The 22,539-nt window shown below is 39.6% G+C and overlaps 1 protein-coding gene across 1 annotated transcript in view; it reads left to right on the top strand.

The window, feature by feature from the left end:
- LOC113105372 (transcription factor SOX-6-like) overlaps window positions 1-22,539 on the top strand; it is a 131,230-nt gene that overhangs the window by 916 nt on the left and 107,775 nt on the right. The window contains exons 2-3 of the mRNA XM_026266408.1: window positions 2,060-2,176; window positions 20,173-20,243. The gene's annotated coding sequence lies outside the window, so the exon portion shown is untranslated. The remainder of the gene's footprint in view (window positions 1-2,059; window positions 2,177-20,172; window positions 20,244-22,539) is intronic.

Below are 22,539 nucleotides of genomic sequence, written 5' to 3'. Positions count from 1 at the left end.
GATGCGATACTATTTAATTAGTTTTATTTCTGAGTAATAGATAGCCCGTAGTTGTCATCCGGACGGCGGATAAGTTCCCTGCACGGGAGGTTATTTCACGTTTGTCCACAGAGCGGTACTCTTCATTGACAGTAACGGGAGAAGCGCTGCTACAGCCTAGGTACAGCACTGGAAAGAAAGGATCCGATTCGACGTCGTTTTAAATTTCTGTTTTATGAAAATGGATAAGCTTTGTGTATTTAAGATCGGATACATCTCCTGTCCGTAAGATAGGTAACTTAAAGAAAAATAGGTTGAGGGCAAAATTGTTCTTTCGCAAGCATGGGAATTGTTTCTCAACTTTCGCTCGAGGTCAGGCATATTGACCTTTGAAGAATGCATAAGCCATAAATTAAAATGAAGTACTCATCCAAAGCTGATCCATTTAGAGACAATAAGCAACTTGGAAAAGCAGAGTCCTTTTAGTCTCCCAGCTTGAAAAAAACCCTGTGCTTTGAAACACACTGCATTCAGACTGAAAGTAAGTGAACTCCGGAAATTGTTACGTGATTATTTATTTTATAAGAACGTGTACATTTGTTTTAAAGCGATTTGTTAGCACTTATTAAAAATATCTGCCGTTTGTTTATTTATTTAGCGTTTTTATTTTAAAACCATGAAGATAGGTAAAAAAACTTTGTTGTGTAAAATTACATCCACAGTTAATTTCTGTATCAAAATAAATTAAGCAAAATCATCGTTTATTTTTCCATTCTATGCTAATTAATCATTGAATTAGTGTTTATCCTTATTCTGCCATTGTTTTTGGTTTTGTGCTATACATGATGCTTTTGAGATTTCCAGAAACAGTGTGATGAGGTACTACTGAGAGGACAAATGCAGCGCAGTGTGTGTGAACTCGGTCTGTGGGACACAGATAGCCCATCATCTCATGGGTGTTTCCCAAAAGTAGACCCTCACAGACACAGATAAGCTCTTTTCGACTGCTGCACGAGATGCGATAATATTTTAATACGGAGCATAACACAGCGCGCCGACGTATGACGGAACTGAAAGGTTTTTTAAAACTCCTGAAGCACCTCAGACACGTCAAACGGGAAATTACAAGAATTAGTACACATACATAACTTATTGTTAAACAATTTTCCGGCGCTAGAAAGCCAAACACTGTCCTTCTTTTTTGCTTTTTAAACTTCAGAGCAGAAACACAAAAGCTTTGTTGTTCTCGCGCAGGGACGCAACCTGACACCTTAATTAAACACAGCTTAACTTTGCTAGTTTTTCTCTCCTGAAATTGTGTCCAGTCTGTAAGAATAACCGGGTGTCTAATAATACATTCTTGTCTTAAGTGAGAGGGGGCTGTTTGAAAAACAATCCCCTTGGCTTGTCCCTCTGTTGGGGTGAAGTTGAGCCCGTAATGGCATTTTGTTTTGAGCAGTTGCTGTTAGCTGTTCCCTCATAAGGTAAGATGGCACTGGAGTCCAATGGAACATTTATAATTAGACTGCCAGTTCAGCACATTGTCCTGATTGCTATACAGGGATATGCTTCACTCAATAGAGATAGACTTATTCACTGCCTTTGAGAAAGGGTGTCTGTTGCCTTTTCCTTACGTTTATTTACTTATTCTCAAGTCATGCATTGAAAATACAAACCTTGATCACGTTTATAAATTCATCCAAATTTAAAAATAAATTTAACGTTTTATTTGCAAAAACAATATTAAATGTGTGAACTTGTGAATATCCTATCTCTTTTATTATTAAGACTTCACAAATGCACGCATCCGTGTAAAAAAAATTTTTTTTTTTACTTTTTTTTTTAAACTTCACGAGTCGCTGTTGAAAGTTTAAACGCTTTTCATTCAATCCTATTTTCCATGCACATGCTGGATGTTCCCGAATGCTTTTTTTTCTTTCTTGTTTCTGTGGACAGAAATTAGGTATGAATGAAGGTTTATGTGCAGTTTCATAGCCTATCACAGACAAACGCAGTTTCATTTTCCCTGCGATTAAAGCGTTTGAGATAATGACGATCTCTGTTGTTTTTTTTTTTTTAGGTCTTTCTGCCCGTGGATTTGGGGAGGAACTCGTGGTTTTGTGCAAGCAAAGAGCACATCCTAACTGGATCCGGCGAGCAGATACCGACAGATCGCAGACGAACGCTTATGGTGCCAGTAAGTTAAGAGATTTGGATCTGTTCTGCGTTTTCTCACTTAAATTTGAATAGATCTTGACAGCTGTAATATATATTTTAACACATGAAATGTGTGAAGTTGAAGTCCATATTATTGTTTTTACTCATTTTTATAGGTCATCCAGATTAATTTTAATTTTAGATTATCCACAGTGTTGATAGTTCTCCTATTTAATTGAAGCATTGAATCTATTTATCTCGAAGTCTAAATTGTTACTGTGACTGTTGCAGAGAGTCAGTATGATACTTTAAGCAGTGACTGAGTGATTGTAATTTCATGCCACCAAATGCATTTAATTTAATCTTTAAATGCATTCATTTTTTGTGTGTGTGTGTGTGTGTGTGTGTGTGTGTTCTTTTGGATAAAACGGAATGATTTGTTGGTTCTTACATTTTTTAGGTAGGCTACATAATACAAGTCACACCTCCTTATTTGATTCTCATATTGTTATTATTATTATTATTATAATTAATTTTTTATGAATTGATGTATTTTTTGAATAAGGGAATATCTTTTCTCTGCATGCAGTTTATCGTAAGTTCAGCTGCATATGTGTATCTCTGTTATGAAGGGACTTGTGATTGCTTCTTTGGAGACATTAATTGCAAACTGGCATCAGTCGAATGCATTATCAGTCCTAAAATCTGGACAGTAAATGAACTTTGAATAATTCTCTTTCATGTGCCACAGTCTGTTGTTTCCAGAGGTTGCCTGCCATATGTTTTAGTACTTGTGAAATATTGTCTCAGATTTCCCTACCAGCAATTTTGAATTGTTATCTGTTTTCAGTGGTTTTAAACAGCTCTGGCATTTATTTATTTTGTTATTGCAAAGGTTTATATTTACAGTTTTGATCACCTAATTTGACTTATCGTTTCTTACTTTAGTACAGTAATACATCTGTAATGTTTAAATGATGTTTATGGATCTTAAGTGGATGTATATCTGGAAAATAGAGTGAGAGAAGTGTAGCGATCACATTCTTATCAGACACAATGTTCGATTTCAAAACGATGTTTCATCTTATTAATTCATAGCAGTAGTTTTCATTTTTGTAATGTATTATATTTAGTATTTGGTGGAAAGGAGCAGGTTGAGGATAGTGTTAGATGCTCAGGTGTAAATCTCGCCTGGCTGTGTCTTGTATTGGAGGGGTTAGAACAGTGCCAGCAGAATCCTAATGATAAACAACACTGGAGGTAAACAACAGCAGGCCTGGTAAAGGTAAGCAGCACGCCAGCCGTAGGGGAGGAATGCATGAGGAGGAAATGTGGCAGCACATGTTGTGACATCTGTCTTTATAAGTGTTAGCTAATTTGCTGTGGAATATTTCAACAATGATCAAAACCGATGGCAACATGTTTATTAGAAGGCTTTTTTTCCCCCTTTTGTGGCAGAATCTCTCAAGTTTCTGGAATGTGTTATTGAAGCTTTGCTGCACTTTTAATTATAGTAAGTTTAGGCTACTAATTAGCAAAGTGAGGAAGACATAAGAAAGGTAGCTTTCTTGTAGGTGATTTTCAGATTCTGAATTACGGTACATAAGGCTTGATTTTTATTATTATTTGTAATTTTTTGCAAGCATTACTTTCATAACTTGTTGTGTTTGTACACATGTTGATGTTGGAATGCATGCAGTACACACGCAGCTTTTTCTCGCAGCCGTCCGCTGCATTCCTACAGAATGACAGATCCATTGTCATCAATGAAGCTGGCACGCTGACAGCTGCTCCAGATCCCCAGGGCACCCATCTTCTATGATTTAATGATTTACATAGGCAGGAATGCTGACCCTGGACACACACCGAAATCAAATCAAAGCTGTAACAATCAAATGACAGATAGTAAATAAATAGATTTGTAGTCTTGTGAAGACCTTTAACATTAGGACTTAAGTATTTCTTTCATCCAGCACAAGTACAAATTATCCAACCTATACTTATCTGTGGCTTAACAACACGCCCAAATTGCAGTCTTGTGTCTGAAAAAAAGATAGTGAAGCTATAGCTCAGGAGTCCTTGCGAAATGCCAATACAGATGGCCGTGTCTTTCAGCGACAATCCACGCTGAAAATGCCTTTTTCTCTCACAATGTCTTATGCAACCTCAGGTCTAGAGATTACAATCATGTGAGAATCAAAAAATTGAAGATGTCTTTGATGTCTTGGTCACTCTTTGTTAACGAAGGGCATGCTTTTTGCCCACTACTGAAAACACATGTTCACATACGGCCTGTGCTGCACAATAAAGCGGAGACACAGATGCTTTCCACTCTGAAATATTACTAAATGCTTTCTTTTCTCACAACATTTGCCTGATAACAGGATGTGCTAACACAATATAGAGCTGCTCTTTGAATGTTTCCCATCAATACACACCATTGCTCGAATCAAAATGTCTTGAACTTGATGTAGCGTGACACTTTATGTGAAATTAGGTACATGACAAATATACCTTTGACAATATTGAATATTTTTTTTCCACCGTTCTATCTCCTATAGCTCTTTTATGAGCACGCATGAATATGTAGATTTAATGCTAGGGATCTCTGGGAGCGTGAGGTTGTTGACACTGGCTTTATTGGTGGTTATAATCAGCATTATCAGGTCTAGGCTCTGGTGTGGCATATTGTTGTTGTTTAGATTTTTTTTTTTCAAATCAGAAGAAGATTTCTGCGGTGCAGAGGAAGATTCTGAGTCCATTTCCATTTCAAAGGGGTTTGCTGTGCTTGCTGGCAGTAATTAAAATGCAGTGGTTTGGAGCCTGTATACACACACGCGCTCTGGGGTGGAGGGTTTGCTGGGAGAGAGCGAGCGCGGGGAACCGTGTGCAGGCGGTTGACTCCTGCATGCGTCTCCAAATGCACTTATAATTTTGTACAAATGTTTATGCCAGTCCGTGCTCTTTTGCGGAGAGCTTGTCTCCTGGCCAAAACCATTTCAAGACAAAGTTAGTTTGCTTTTTCCTTAACCTTCTTGTTGTGGCCTCCTCTCTCTCTCTCCCTCTCGCTCGCTACAGCTGCTCTCTGACACACAGGCTTTGGCACATGTTTAACCTTTAATTGGTGCATGAATAAATAATGAGAATAAATCTTTTGATATGGACTCTGGACTAGTCCTTTCTCTGCTCGCGATTGTTCTTGCTTTTTTCATCCTCAAACTAGTTAGTAGCAAATATTGCTGAATGGTGGATCAGTTGTTTTGTGTTTAAAAAAGATTTTTTTTTGTTTTGAGAAGGAATTCACTATTGCAATTGCTGAAAGGTCTGTATGATGTGTTTTATAGGCATCGTAAAAATAACTGGAAAGTCGATGATTTTGCATTGGCATCTTGTTAATTTTTTGTTATTAATACGAAGAGCTCTGAGCACAGGTGATGATTTCATCTGGTTTATTGGGGTATGAATGACATGAATTGATGAGCAGATTTAAAAATCATTAAATTGTTATAATTGAGATTTAGTAACTTCCTGTGACGTTTTCGTCTGAAACTTTAGCTTTTAAAACCAAGTAAATCTTTTTGTTCAGATCATAAATTTCATATTGCATCATCTTATAGTGAAAGTGTACTGTGTTAGCTAAATCATTGTCAAACACAGATTAAGGGAATCAGGCTCTGATTGGGAGCTAGCTGGGGTTTTTTTTTAGCACAGGATTTGTGATAATCCCGGCCTTTCGTAGTAGCGAATAATTGATCATTAACCTAAGATGCTATGTTTTCCATTACAAAGGGATCTGTATGACCCCCAGCAGAAGACTCCGCCCACTTAGAATGCCTTGCCGTTAGATCAAATGTGAGCAAGAAAGATCAAGCTGTCAAATTACCCTCTACCTTACACTTTAGTACACATGTGCTCAAAAAGATTAAAGGTTGTGTCTGAAATTAGTGTTTATTTCAATCATATATAGATATAGATTGTGTTAAAGAATTATCCACCCTGAAGTTCAGAGCAGAATTGCTGTCAAGGCAAAAAGGCCTTTGAATTCTCGTGGACTTTTCTGTTTTGTGAAAGAAAGCCCAATGCTGTCTTCTTAAACGGTATTGTAATCACTTAAGCACTGATTTTGTGATAATAAGGATCTTCTAGAAAGAAGGTAGCTAATTGCAGACTCATTATGCTAGTTTATAGGAAATCTGAAAGTCTGGAAAATTACATGGAAAAATTAGATGGCAAAATCACGTCTCCCACAGTTATTTTGTGTGTGTATGTATGGAAACTCAAGATGCATAAAGCCAGAAGCAAATTAAAGTGACAAAGGAGGTTGGTAAGGAATTTTGTGGCTATGTGTCTGACCGTAGTTCAGCTGGAGTATTTCTGAAACCAGCCTCTTTTGTTTCCTTATTCCGCGATTATGTGCAGCCGCTCACAGTTTTAAAGGCTCTCTGCCGTTGATGTACATGTGCGTCACAAGAAAATGGCTTCGGCAGACCAAACCGCAAGTGTTCTCTCTCTCTCTCTCACACACACGCTCACTTATCTCCTTCTCTCTTTCTTTCTGAAGAAGTGAAAGGCGCTACTACCTGACTGTCAGTGGAATAAGATGTAGTGCAGCAGCGAACAGACAGACTGTGAGAAAGCACTTGACTACCGTTATGGATGTGTCCATGAACAGCCTTTGATGACGGGTCAAGTAGTGACAGCAGCTAATGTGATGAGAGAGTGTGTGTGTCTGTGTGTTCGCGTGATCTGCCATTCTTGCCTTTACAGTTTAGAGAGCTGCCTGTCTGAGTGGTCTCCACGTGAAGGGACGCAGCAGCTAATGATGTCATGATGTCTTAATTCAGAGATGTGGCTGTGGAGCTAGGTGTCTCTGCTCAGAACTGCATGGAGTGGGAGGAGGGTTTCAGATGATCCTATAGGGGTCATGGAACCGCCGGCTTAAGGTTTTGTCACATTTACAGTCATTTCAGCAATAATCTGGGTTCTGCTGTATTTTATACCACAGAATTCCCCACGCAGATGTCATTGTTTTTTTTTTTCTTGTGACAGTAGACAATGGACCATTTTTGCCTATAAACTTTTGTGGAAATTTTAGTACTGTGACCACACCTTAAAGAGATCACCCACTTGTCTGAAGTTTAAAATCATTGGTTACCCGTAAGTCAGTCACATAACGTTTGGTTATGATGTGTGTTATTCGCCGGCTCAGCCGCCTCGAACTTCCACTGTAAACACAGGAATACTGCGAAAAACAAAACCATCGAGACCAAGTTTTGCTTCCTCCTTAACCTGATCCTGCATGAGAGCAACCAATGGGGACACAATCACAACTATTGCCTTACTGGACTTTGGCTGCCTCAGTTTCTCGCTGATGATTGGTAACAGTTGATAAATTTAACTTTTCCCTGTCGTGAGTAGGGCCACAACATCACCCCCATTCAAAATGTGAAACAAAAACTCTCCCAATAGCATCCTGTGTCTCCATGTCTGCTGTTGTTTTCGATTTCCCTAACCTAAACTACAATCTTAAATTTGGCGCTTACCGTCTACATCACGGCTCTCAGCCCGCTCTCTGTTCGTTGATTGGCCGGCTGTTTTGGAGCCGGAGGAAAACTGGGAGATGGTTTGCCATCTCAGACTGAGTAAAGAAGCGAACTGAAATTGAGCAGAAGTACATAGTCTGACGTAGTCAGGCTAATCGTCATGAGCCGCAGGGTTTCATTTGGTTTTGTTTGTGTATGTTTTTTTTAAAACTTTCAAAGCAGTGATGCCCATTTACTTCTATTATATGACCGACAGACTGTAACGGTTTGAGTTAAAAATCTCAGTTTGTTTGTGTATGTTTTTTTTTTTTACTTTCAAAGCCGTGATGCCCATTTACTTCTATTATATGACTGACAGACTATAACAGTTTGAGTTAAAAATCTCAGTTTGTGTTCTACTGAAGATAAGATAAACATAACTTTTTGGTTGACCTATCCCTTTAATGACAAAATCTTAACAAAGTAGTATGAATTTACTAGATTTCGCACTCTATTTAGTTCTATTCATTTTATCTTCTGTTTAAGGCTTAGTGAACTCAGACTTGAAAAATTATGTAGTGCAAAAAAAGTAATTTGAACTTCATATATGGAACTGAAGTAATTTTTATTTAACTTAGTGTGGCTTCATTTATATCCTGCAGTATATTCAAAGTGAAGTCTTTTCTCTTCCGCTCTCTCTCTTTTTGGCTTTGCCAGGATATATTAACCACACCAAAGTGAAAACACCAGGCTGGAAAAAGTGAATATTTTTTTGTGGAGGAGTGGAAAACAAATTTGAAATTGAATTAAAAAATGACTCTCTTTTTCATTAGTTTGTCATTTTAAATCTTTGGGCAAGAAGGGCTATGAACATAATTTAAGTCCTAATTTTTCTTATGAGTAATCTCCAATGTCAAAGGGCTTTGTCAGAGAGCTGTCTATAGCTAAAGCCAAGTCAAGCTGAATAAATGAACTCTAATGTGGTAATCTTTTTTTTTTTACATATAGGATGGCAGAAATCTGTTAGAATAATGGAGAAAATCTTGCGCTTTTGCCTCCCATGTATTTCCTCGGAGCCTCTTTGACATCTATCAGCATACCCGCACTGGCACACACAAAATCACTCATCGCAGGCCAGCGTTCAGGAACATGCAGTCTCTACAAAACACTGGAATAAGGAACGATCCTGGCAGGTTTACAGTGCCACCACCCTTTTTCCACCGGCAGGCATGTCGTCCTGCAGCACTCCGTCACGGGCCTGCAGCTGAAAAGAGCTCACTCATAGCACAAGTTGTTTCTCTAGCAGGAAAGAAACTGAAACTATGACACAGGGCTAAACTAAACCCCCAGGGCCTGCCAGAATGCAAATGAGACATTTTCTCCACAACACTGGTCGTCCCAGAGCCAGATCTTTTCACCTCGTTCCATTTGGTACTGCAGCCGAGAGCTGCTCCCGCTGTTACCTTGAAAGCACTCTTCTCCTCCTGGACCTTTTTTTAGCAGCCTCTACTAATATAATGCTATTTTAATGTTATTTGAGCATTATATTAATATTTCAATGCGCCACATGTTGGTAATGTAGAGCATTGAGGCGCATGCGCACAAAGAGAATGCAAGCTTGAGCGATGATGGCGCACGAACGACTTGCGGTGGGGTGTCAGAGGGGAAGAATGTTTTCTGTCTCTGATTGGAGGTGGTACTTAGATGACAAGAAAGAGAAGTTGTAAGTGGGGAGGGAGTGGTGGAAGAAAGAAGCAAAAGATGGCTCTACTCTTCTTCACTGTTGCTAAATTTATTCCATCTGCAGGGTGGAGGAGTTTGGGCTGACTCCAGACCAGAGAGAGGCTTCTAATTAAATCGTCATCATTATCAACTTGTGGTCAACGATCATCCTCGAACGCTCGCTCTTCCAAGATGAACATGGAACCAGAGAAGCTTTTCCTTCAGTCCTTGTGTTGGACTGAATTAGAAAGCGAAAAACAGAATAGGAAAGTGCTACACAGGGCTGTTTCTCTTTTCTTTTCTTTCTTTTTTTTTTTGTTGGCGTACGGCGAAAAAAGGCACTCAGCCATTTCCACTCAGGTTTAAACAATTACTGCACATCAGAGTGAAGTAGAGGAATCTTAGTTGAGTCTGCTAGACTCATTGCATTCCCCTCGACTTGCCTGCTTTCAGGGGAAACATTAGCTGTAGCATTAGCATGTTCCAACCTGTAATAATTTCAATTAGAGCCGATGGGCGTGTTTGCCATATTTGGATCAGCACTGTTTGGGAAGTGCTCCTCTTAAGGGCTGACAGCTCTTAATACGGTATTCCAAGCATAGATATGTGAGTGACACTGAAGAGTGCGCTAAAATGCTTTATCAAATCATAATTACAGCCCCAGTGATTAAAGGGGAAGTGACTCTGATTAGAAGAGTTTCTGGGGACGTGGAAACGGGATGAATATTCAAATGGGAACGGCAAGGAGAAATATTATTTTGAGTTTAGTTTTTTCTTCTCTCTCTCTAGAGTGAGGTATGTGTCTGCCACTCTGCTGTGCAACCACAATGCTATGATATCATCTTTACCGCACAGATTTCATCTGGGCCCTTTCAGCTTTAGCTATTGGGCAGAAAATATGCATACAGATATCGGCCCATTAATGTTCAGCCACTCTCTTAACCCTGTTATGCAGTGCTATTCACAACAGTAGATTTTTTTTTAAAATATATTTTTATATAGTTGTTTTGAAGACAAAAGTACATTAGGTTGTTTATTTAAATTCTTTAAAAAAGCAGTTAGTTACTGGGGTTGTACCTTCAATGTTAAATACTTTTTTTTGATAGTGCAAATTATACTTTGTATATATTACACATACTGAAGCCACAATTCAACTCTGTTTTTTATTATTAACTTAAGCTTTAAACTGAATATGTCAAGGGTAAATTTCTCCTCCTCTCTGGAGAGTCTGATTTAGTTCTGCCACTGTACAACGGCTGCTGAATATGAATGGGAGAAAACAAGGGAGGAATGGACAGAGTTTGACTCTTGTTTTCGTATTCTATCAGCTTGGCATGCAGAGGACTTTCAGAGCAAAATGGACTTGAATCTGCGAGGAATGTGAAGGGGAAAATGGCAAGGCCTTGTCCTCTGTCTCTTTCTCTTTCTCTCTTTTCTTGCTCTCTCTCCACTCTGTTGCACTTGGAGAGCTCGATGAGTATCACACGTTTTTGTGAACTTGAAGGTATGCACTGTTTAAGCAAAGGAGATAAAGGAGCGTATTATTAGCAGCCGTCTTCAGCAGGCAGATTAGTATTGCTTGAGCCTTTCACCTCTGTGAGCCTCAAACACTGGCTGCCATGTGATAGCCTCTATTTTATAAATCATTTCAGCGAGTGTTCATAAAATGTAGGCTGTGAAATAGACAGCGAGAGCTTCACAATTTTACAATTTCACAAGCGACTTCCCTCTTAGAATGACAGTGGCTAACCTGACTATTACTGCTTTTGATTTCAGCAGGGCATGGTTTTGCGCTCTGTGAGCTATACATAAAAAAAAAAAAAAAAAAAAAAGCTTAGGGCCGACTCTGAATTTATGGCTAAATGCTGCTTATCTAGCAGCCTTTTCACAGACTTTAGAAAAGAGTCGTATTTTCACCTTCAAAAAATTCACGCCTGTGTTGTGGCGCACTTGAGCCTCGGCTCTGTTGTGAGCTGCAAAATAGAAGCAGCACCGCATCGACTTTTACCTTATTACATACAGATGGGATTCTTTCAGCATGCACACACACATATGCCATGTAAACAGCAGCGGAGTGCAGATGTTTCAGGTGAAGGCTAATTTCTATGTTCTAATTATCTACATTTCTTTGAGTTCCTCATCTTGCGAGCGCTAATCAAGTCGACCCTGCACACAAATCTCGAGAAAGCTAGAACAGAAGGTGCAGGAGTCAATCGTGTGTTTAGCTTGTGTCTTCTTGTATTCACATCGCACCCCTAGGCTTAAACACCTTCCCACATGCCTCCTCGGTTCCCCACATTTATTTATTTACGTTTCAGCTTTCCTCTGAATTCACCCTTCGAAAGCCCAGTAGGGAGGGAAAATTTACATTTGCTACATAATCTAAGAAACACTTGAAAATAGTGTGCGGCGAACAGTAGTGGTGGTGGAAGCCTCCTGATATTTTCATTGGAGCGTTGTCAGCTTTTCTAGAGAATAATATGAACCATGTGTCCCGCCAGCAAAGAAAATTAGAGACCGTTCATGTGACCCACCTGTCGTGCTTTCAGCGCTGATAATATTAACCTCACGTCGCCATCATCGGCTAACAGAGCTGAAGAGCATGTGTGTATCAACACCAGGGGAGCTTCTCATCTTGCTAGATTCCCAGCACCTGCGTTTGACACACATTCACGGAGCTCATAAGAGAAACAGATCCCACAAATGCACATGGTCGTGGTAGTAGTTTTTCCTTTCTATTGTCTGTTGTTTTGATCTTTGGTGTTCCTCAGCGTTCCTCAGGTTTCATGTGGTCTGTGCCATGCTGTAATAGGTTCCTTGGGCATGATTGGAATATAATAACAATTTTACAGTGTTTCTTTTACCCCCCCTACATGCTGAGAAAATGCAAAACGTGCACGAGCACCACAGGGCATATGGTTGGAACCGTGATGTCAGTTGTTATTGCTGGATACGTAGGATAGGAAAAGTTGGATTATTTTCCAAAAATCCACTGTGCAAGGAGCATTATGTCACAAAGGCGACATTGTAGCCAGTTGGGTGTGTTGCAGTGTGGGTTCGTGTATGTGCGTTTTTGTGTGCGCCCAGCTTGCTTTCTAATTCTATACATTGTCCAACCGCTGTCAAGTACACGCTTGATGTGCCTCACCGCACTCCCGTGCTAAAATCAATGGAAACTGCTCCATATATCGGCTTCATAATGGAAAAAATATGTATAATACGCCACACACTATGCCTGTCCATTTTTGGACTTCATAGACACTAATGTAGAGTGTCCCTTTGAAGTGATAGTTTACCCCCCACAAAAGTTCTTCTGCTCAACTTAAAAGTTAATTTAATTAAAAAAAAAATTTTCCCTTACAAAGAAAGTGAATCCAGTCCAAAACAACACTAAATCTTACCTTGGGTTTTTCAGATGAAAAAAAAAATAATGACGAGGCACGTAATTGTTGACTGAATATATTAGGTTGGTAGATCATAGCTGTCTGGCTTTTTGCGAGAGGGCACAGAAAGAGGAATAATAATCTCACCCTTTGACTTGCTGCACTGGTCATGTGACCTGTAATTTCGCCAAGCCCCCCCACTATCTCTGGAACAGAGTGGATTTCTTTAAAGCAGTCCTCCATCAGCGGTGTACTCCTGCCTGATTGCCTCGTGCAGAATAAGAGCATCATGGGAAAGGACGTGCATCTAATAGCTAACTGAAGAACTACGCATCTCTTGTTTTTCACTAATTGAATTCTGCACTAATATATGCTGGCAGGAGCCCTTACCTTGTTTGACTTATTTATTGCCTGACTGGAGAGGTAATTTGACCTCCTCATTTCAAAGACTCTGTTTTTTCCTGGAGCAAAAAAAAAAAGAGTGTTAAACTCAATTACACCACCGATCAGTGACTCAAACACTACATTTGTTTTCTCCGAGGGGGGGAAGAAGGGAACCACCGAGAAGAGAGAGGAGCTCTCTTTCTCCCTCTCTCTCTTTCTCTCTCTCTCGTACAGTCTGAGAAGCTCTAGCTTATAGTGGAGACCGTGAAGAGCGACTCCCAGTCCTGTCAGCTGAGATTTGTGTCCATATTTTAAATTATTTTCCTCTCTTAAAAATTAAGAACGAAAAAAAATTCTCAAGCCAACATTTTTTTTTTTTTTGTAATTAATGGATTTGTTTGCATATGCTTAGTGATTGTAGATTTTGAGGTGATTTTTAAAAGGTGGTTAATAAGGTTTTTTTTAAGAAAAAAAAAATGAAAACGATTTTCTTAGTGTTGAAGATTTACATCTATGCTGACATTCTTGCTGTAAGACTTTGTAAAAGAGAAAATGTATGCAAAAATGAAAAGCGTTATGAATTATTTTATCTTCTCCATAGAACAGATCCCCCATTGAACTATATCAAACATAGTTTGAGCAGGAATTTGATCATGCTCTTGAACTTTAAGATGTAAATTAAAAGTAAAGAAAAGCAGATTTTTTTGTCTTTATTTTTACTCTTACCTTTGCTCTGCCTGAGAAAACACGGCAGAATGCTTCTGGATTTTCATGAAGCCACCAGTCAAAACCCTAGAGCACAATTTGCTCCTCCCTGCTTGCTGGTAAAAGAATTAAAAGTGAATTTGTGCATGAAGAATGCAAGTTCCGATGAGTCGTAACCTCTTTTTTGTTATTTCATCATTCATATCGAGACCTGAAATATTTTTCAGATTTAACATACCACAAAAGCCACCCTTGGGGAACCAAGGCCTCTCTTGGCATACTTAACTAAGGTTTCTGAAGGAGAGTACTGCACATAATTCCTTTTCCTTCATCTGTGTTCTTGACCACATCTCTTCATTAAAATGGTCTCTGTTCATTCACAGAGAATGCGAACCGTGAAGATTTCAATTCAATTGCTAATGTAATATTTGAAAAATGGGACTTTGCCGTACACACACACCTGCATCTGAACAAGAACAACACAAATAATTTGCACCTAACCGCCGGGCCTGTTTGTAACCTGATCTTTTCTGGATCGATTGATTCCATTCTGGTTTAATTCACCATATGATTGACTTTCAGCACGACTTACCGTAGGAAAAATATCCCTGTACAGACTGCGGCCTTAAATAGTGCGGTAATTTGAATACAGATGCTTGCTGCTTAGACCTTGTCACTGGAAATGACTCCGAGTCAGGAGACAATTGCAGGTTGATTATGTTGCCACTGACAGAAGTTGCAGGTTCTTTGTGCATCAGGCATATTTGCATTTAAATGCTTATTGTAGGCAGCCGGAGCATAGCCACTCTGATTGTCTGCACGACCTGTCTTTTTATATTTGTCTGAAAAACAAAATCAAATGAATTGCAATGAGGATAATCTGTATGGGAGTAATTTGTTTTCAATGGCAGGAAGCACATTTATCAATGCGGCAGCATTTGTTGACTTGTTTTCAGGCTTTAGTTATCAGTCCCATTTAAGTATTTCATCTCTGTTTTGTTTTATGAGTACGATTTGATCAGCATCTGCATAATTCATCTTATTTTTTTATTTTATTTTTGTCTTTATCTGCTGTGGCTGTGCAGATATTTCAATTATTTATTCTTTATATTGTAATTTCAATCAACAGAATTTTAAATTACATTTTATTTGGGTGAATTGCATACGATTTGGTTAGACATCCAAAACTAACCTGAGAACTGTTTCTAAAATACTTTATTCAATACTTTATTTTAGGCATAAATCTAGATAATGATCTTAAAAAAGCTGTTTTGAATAAATGATGTCAATTTATTAGAATATGTTTATCCCATGATAATCTACTAAACTGTCACTGCAGGTTCAAATATTTCTGGATTACGCTTCATGGGAGTCAGTGAATGTTCAAACATTCAGCAATCGTCTGTGTTATTCCACAAACTTGACCTGTGTGTGCGTGCCTCATGCCTTTATCCGCGTATATGTTTCTTATGTCCATTGTGTGCGTATTATACCATAAAAGTGTGTGTGCGTGTGAGGCAGGTGTGTGTGTGTGTGTGTGTGTACATGTGCTCCTGCTGCTTCAGGTTCTGGGTTCTTTGTCCTGTTGCACTCAGCATGTCTGCCTCCTCAGGAGAGCCAGGGCTCTCTCTCGTCTGGCCACACAAAGGCACTGCCTTTCTTTGAGGTGTTAAAAACTTCCATTTATGCATTCCCTGGACAAAAAGCTCCCGGACCCATTTTCGAGGCCATTGGCAACACAGGCAGACATTGTGGCCACGCTTCTTCGGCACTCATTTCACAGATTCTAAAACCGGTATGTGGTGAACAGGATTTCAGCAGCTAAAATGCCCCGTGCGAGCATGGGCGATAAGAGAGCGAGAGAGAGAGAGAACGGCCAGCAGCCCCGTAAACTAGAAGATGAGACCAGGAGAATAAACACATTACCTGGGAAAGAGAGAAAGAGAAGCAGACTTGTTTCCATAACCCAACTCAATAGTAGGGACGGATAAATAGGGGGAGAAAAAAAGTGCTTTGTGTCATGGCTAGGGAATAAACTGCATCGACTGACGTCAAATCGATGATAAAAAAGAAAAGTGAGTCTCTCACTTTTGCTGCAATTGCATTCTAATCATTTACTGAAATGTGTGTAGTCTGCTTCGCAGAGAACCGGTGAGAGTATATTTTACCAGCTGGGACTTGAATTCCTCTCGGGGTGGATTTGAGGCCTGTGGATGCCGGTCAACCCTTTCTTCCCCTAATACGGACTTTCGTTGTTGTTATTTCACAGCAGAGTAAATCACATGAAATGTATCTCCACTGTCGGACATGAAAGTCTGGCTTGGCCGCAGTGCTGTCTGCAAGTCCAAGGAGAGATGTTTGATTTAAAAACCTCCCCCATCCACGATGGAAGTCGTGAAATGCGCTTTATAAACACCCTCGGCTGTAAGCAGGCCGTCTTAAGTGAAGCATGTGGACATTCAAAGAGGGGGATGAAATGAAAAAAAATGAATGAATAGAATGAAAAAAAGTCTTATTTTATTCCTGTGGAAGAAAGTTGGTTTCTTTGGATTCACAGTTTTCTGTGAATCCCACTTATGGGTTCATTATTGCTCATCTGTGGACCTGAAACAATCCAGATTGAAGAATTAGAAGTGTGTATCAGTTTGAATTTGAACTGAACTGGCCACATGCCACAGGAAATTGAATTGGGACTTGAATTGAAATCAAATTTCATTGGCATTGGGTCGGGTTAAGGGGTCTTGAACATGGTCAAACATAATAAAGCATTCATATGTGCCTATAAATACTAATAAACAGCCAATATGCTATTTTATTATGCATGCTAGTAAGCAACTAGTTAATAGTGAGAATTGGACCTTAAAATAAAATGATACCAATATAATTAATCATATTAAATATTAAGTTTTGGTAAACAGAATTTCTATAGGTGGTATTTCATATTTATCTACTGTACTGTATATTCTATCTTCTTATCTATTCTTCTCTCTAAAAACCTTTCAAATGTTTATTTGTCAGCTTTTGTCAAGTTAAAAATTATAGTTACAGTACATGAATTTCTTTGAATTACAGTTACTTTTACATTTCACTGCTGTACTTTATTTACATTTAAAATGCAATTCTGCATCCTGTTTGCCACCTCAGCTCAAATTTAATTCAAATTCAGGAATTGAATTGGAATTGAAAGGACACTCTCAATTCACAGCCCTTACATCTGTACTTAATATCTGGTTCCGTGCTTTTACACCTGCAGATCTGTCAGCTGTGTGCACACACTACTTGATTTTTGTCAGAGGGAATATTGGATCTGACAAAAACACCACTTTACCTCTTTTGCTCTTCCGCCCACTGCTGGGTGTGAGTGGCCCGTCTATCGGCTCTGTTCTGCTTTATTTTCAACCCACCCCCACCTCTTCTCCCATCAGTGGTCCTGCTGTTAGTACAGAGATAACCTGTCCTCTACCAGGTAAGAGACCGTCCTGCTGATGGGGGATATTGCCTCTTTTGTCCCAATAACTACTTCCCCTAAATCCCCTCTTAACATGTTCTGGACTGGGGGAAATAGGACATTTAAAGCTATTTTATTTTTTGCAGGTTGCTGGGTCAGAAGAAAGCTAAGGCAAAGTCGATGCAAATGAAAACGTTCCCTCCTTAGGAGAGTGCAGCATGTCCACGCTCAGAAAGATGAAGGATTTCATCTATATTTGACCCATGGGAACCACTTTGCCTTAGAGTTCAGCCTCTTAAAGGTCTCTTATCAGTACACATTAACAGCGTATTATGTAAAGCACGCTACTGTACTTCTCCCACTTTTGCAAATATATTTAAAACAAGCTGCCTGCATCTGCTGTGCAAGAGCAAGGCTTCTAATCGAGGTTAGTCACTGATTCCCAACTCTTGTCATATGACAGTCAAAGACACAGCGCTGTTATGCAGAGGATTGATTAAATCAGCCGAACCTACTGCAGATGAACACATGCCTGGAATTTGAAGTCTCATTGGATTTGTGAAAGGACTTTTCTTCTTGAATAAAATGTAAAGAAGGTATATCACTGGCTAAGGGCAAAGGTAACATTCCCACTCTTGTTTTATTAACTTGTGAATGGTTGAACGAAGGAGAATGGAGGTCTTTGGAGCATCAGTTACTCTTACGTCATTTCATGTGTGTGTATCCATTGGCTTGTGCTCTTGGAGTCAGTTTGTGCTAGTGTGTTTGTTGGAGGGTCTAGCTGGAGTCACTGTCATGGTCGATGGATTGGCCTCACCGACACGAGCTTTAAGCACCCCACTTAACCTCTCTGAAATATTCAGCGCATTTGAAAATAAAATCTGTTTTCATTTAAACAGCTCGATTCTTTATCCGATGCACTATGGCTGAAGGTTGTTTCGCAGGAAAACCTATCATTAATTTTTGGGGTGCCCCCTAGTCTGTCCTCATGGGGTTTAATGGGCTTTAGCTTCTCGTCTAGTAATTTGCCAAGACGCTCGGCTACTCGAACAGTTCTTCCTTTCTTCATCTCTCTTTATTTCAGCTCCCATTTGCACAACCACAGCTACTTCATCACTGCAGTCGTTGTCAAGAAGAGAGAGAAAAAAAACAGAGCTCAACATGTGAGAAAGCCGCAGTGGTAATTGTGGACACAATGAATCAGTAATAAAACTGTTGGGTGACTAATAAAAACAGGCTGGTGCTGATTGGAACCCCTTTTAATGAATTCATGATCACCCATTTAGAAACGGCAGTGAAGTCCTGTTTAATCCAGCTCTGCTTTACACTACAGTGGACTGCCACAGTCTTTTATATCATTGTCATCTTCTTCTCAATGACAAGGGCTTTTTTTTCATCCAAACAAGCTTAAATAAAGCATGATTATAAAATTGCACCATTTTCCATCACACAAGCTTGTTACTTTTTTTTATAATTTAGCATCAAGTTATAATTAAATTAAATTATAATTAAATAAATTACTTTTCTTTTTTTGCCCTCTGCTATGAAAACATTCCTGTATTTATTCAAGCGTAACAGGTATTAGTCCAATGTTGTGTGGCTCACAAAGAGGAAAGCGTTTAAAGAATTACCACTGCTGTTAAGGGTTTGTGTGTTAGTGAGGCACGAAAGAGAGCTGGCACGAACTCTGTGAGAGATGTATGTGAGCGTGTACACACAAATGCACACTGTGTGTGTGTGTGCGGTGTGAACTAGGAGGCAGTCAGGCCTGTGGCATGGTCCTTTGAGAACGTGGAATAGACTGTCAGCTCAGAGGTGCTATTAAGATGACAACAGCTTTCCATTCACACGAGGGTCAGACCTCCTGCCTCTTTTCTCCCATTGTCACCTTCAGCTTCAAGGTTGCCACATTCAGATCCATTGGAGACCAAAGATCTCTCAGTTTATTCTATTAACCCACCCTCCCACACAGCCATTTACTTGGTCTATGCATTTGACTTAGATCTCCGACGCTTGCATGGGAAGCCAAGGCAGATTTCTGTGCTAGCAGAGATGGCTCAAATTGCAGCCGGATCAATTAGCTGTGACCTCAAACCCCTGTGTCCTTGTTTAATTGGTGATGCCGAGGCAGGCTAATTGTATAAATCAGCTGGTAATGAGATTCCTGCTTGTTGTGAAAAACAGAATAATGTGGAGAAATGAACATCCATGAGGTTTGTGCACAACTCTTCCTCTCTCTCTTCCGTCACATGCAGGGGAGGCGTAATGCTACACATATGGATGGTCGGATAATGGTGAAATTGGGTGTTGTTGGTGGTTTTGGTGCACCGTCTGTTTGTTTGTGTTTCCTTGGTGGTGCCGCCGTTGCTGGAGGACCTCAGAAGACCTGCTAGAACTAGCAGTGCGTGTAACTAAATAAATCATTAGTGCTCTGCAGAGAGAGGAATTAGGGATAACAAGTGCTTTGTATGAAAGCCATTTATTAGTTGAATCAAACAGTGCAGGGACAGATTAATGAGGTATTAGAGAAGTGGACTCTAAACATTGTCTAGGATTGAGTCCCTCAGGGTGAGAGCAGAGTAAGTAGAGGTTGTGCGGCGCTATGACTGTTTAACTTCATCTGCTGGGACTCTGACCGTCTGCCAGCAACCTCACTTCACTTCAATCCTCTGACATCCTCTCACCATTGTCTGTTCTTCTGCCTCATTTTTTTTCTCTTTAATAAAAATGCTTTTATTCTGCAAGGATGCATTTACTTGATTTTAAAGTGATCGTAAGGAAGCCAATTCTGAGTTTTGCCCAACCCTGATATGTACACATTATTTCAAAAAGCCATGTAAACTTAAACACATTTATCTTTGTTCTGTTGTAGGTCATTTTCATGAACTCAAAATCAACTCACCAGTGATCTTTGGGAGCTGGGGATAAAGTCTTTCTGTTTATGTAAGTAGAAACTGTAGATTTTGGTTTATGCCTCTTGTCCAACATCACTTGTGCATCACTGCTCCATTAACACAGCCCCCCCATCACCATGATTGCTACTGTCTTACCCCTTTATGTCTTTTCACTATGATTTTTAACTCATGAAACCACTGTACATGCTTCATCAACACAGGAAATGGTGGGCTTACACAAATGATTACAATGATGAGTGTGCTGTTTTGTTCTGCGTCACTTTCCTGGAACTAAAATTGCTTGAAGAAGAGCCCATGTGCACATATAAAATGCCATATATTAATGATTTTATGTAGATTATAGTCTCTTTAGTACTTTTAAAAGGCATAAAGTAGTCATTCAAAAACTGATTTGCTTGTTAGAACCTAACTCTACATTCCCCACAAACACCCGCTTCAATCTGTGTGTATAGAGTGAATCTATTCTTTATGCTAATACCAGCTATGTTATTGGTACTTTCAGGCTGCCAGTTGCCCTCAATAAGAGCATTCACAGCAATGAAGAAAGAGCCCCTTTTAAAGAAACACAGACAGGGTCTTAGTAAACAGTCAATATACGGCTGCAGTTTTCTTCCACAATATGTCTTAAATGGGAGTTTTCTCTTTCCAGCATAGTAATAAAGATCATATCTGGCAAAGTGTTGCTCCTGGTAATTTTGAGCAAACAAGCTTCCTGAAAGTTAAGTTCATATTAATCTTTTTTCAAATGTCACTTCGATATGAGTTGCAGGACAGAGTTATATTAGTGTGCAGAAAGCCCCACTGTTGGCCCTGCATAATTAGGCCACTGAGAATGGCATATTCTAGCTCAAAGTTCAGGGCCGCACGCTAATGCAGCAGCCTTATCCCCGTGATTTCAAGTCAAACAGCGTCTTCGGATCAGATCAATATGCTCTATTACACCAGGCAAGGCACTTTTTATTTTAGCTGCGGTTTTAGTGCGTGTCGCTGGCGTGTTAAGTCTGCTCTGAATGGCTGTCAGAGGAAAGAGAGGCAGATCTGTGAGGTGAGCTGAATGGAGAAATAACAAAGGGGCAAGGAGTGATTACAGCTTTTGTCTGCCCAGCTTCTAACTCTTATTGGGAAGAGTCATAAATGGAGGCTTGAAATATTATTGGAAAATCATGCTGGGAACAATTATGATACCACTCTCGCTGAGTTTTTGTCAACTTCCGCAGTGGTTTTTGTCTTACCATTCAGGATAAAGATGCATGATCTGTTTCGTACCGCCGCCACTACAGAACAGCTGTATCATTCCGGGACTTGTGAACACAGATATTAACATTGATATGTCACAGGGTCAGGTCTCTATTTAGGGAATGAAACGCTGATTGTTAGTCTGAATGAAGGTGAAAGGACCACTTGAGTTAGAACAGTAAACATCAGGCCTATACGCTGGCATCGCTCCAGCACTGAGGGTAACAGTGTAAGCCTTGTACTATACATCAGGTTGGCGCCGTGTCAGCATTTAGGCCGGTGCGAGTGTGTGTATGTGGGTGGGTTAGACTGAACACTTAGAGCAAGGGCCAGCATTTTATCTTTCCGCATAGAAAACTTTGAGAATTTTTTTTTAGTAGTAGTAAGTCAAAGCATAGCCATTTAAAGTTAGTCAGGACCAAAATCTTATATACAATAAAAAAATAAATAAACGGTAAGTAGTTTTAAGCAACTTAAACTATGCAAACTGATGATCTGAGAGGAATTTTTTTTATTTCAAAACACATTTCAGTCATTTAAATGCAAAATGCTAGGCCAAGGCCAAGCTTTCGGCGAGAGATGCATTATTTTAAAGCTATCAATATGTGTTAAAAAAATTATATTTGTCCAGTGTTTTTTTATTTCATAGTTCGCACGCTGTTTAAATATGAGGAAGAGAAGAAATCAACCTGTCCAACATTCTTTCTCTAATGCTCTGATGCTTACCAAACCTATGAGACCTAACACCACTATAAATCTAAATTCCTTTGCAACTTTAATCTGCGTGTTTAATTAATCACAAAATGAGGCAGTAAGTAATTTGGGTGAACGCGTGGTTCGCTTGCGCCCGGCGTTTAATCACTCATTTGGAAACACCTGAGGAAGAGGCGACGGCATCTGTTTGAACAGGCAGAATACACTCTTTGTCAGAGTGTGCCATTCATCTAATAAAGCTGCTGGAGCCTTCCTTCATTTTGCATTTAGTGTGTCTCGCTGTTGATGTCTCTGTGGGGCCGGTGTCTCCAGGAGTGATTTTCTGTTAAAAAAATTAAATAAACAGCTCTCCTGGACCCCTAATGAAAATGAAT

The sequence above is a fragment of the Carassius auratus genome, chromosome 7, assembly GCF_003368295.1.
Source record: "Carassius auratus strain Wakin chromosome 7, ASM336829v1, whole genome shotgun sequence".
NCBI lineage: Eukaryota > Metazoa > Chordata > Actinopteri > Cypriniformes > Cyprinidae > Carassius > Carassius auratus.
This window is presented reverse-complemented; position numbering and strand designations above follow the sequence as displayed.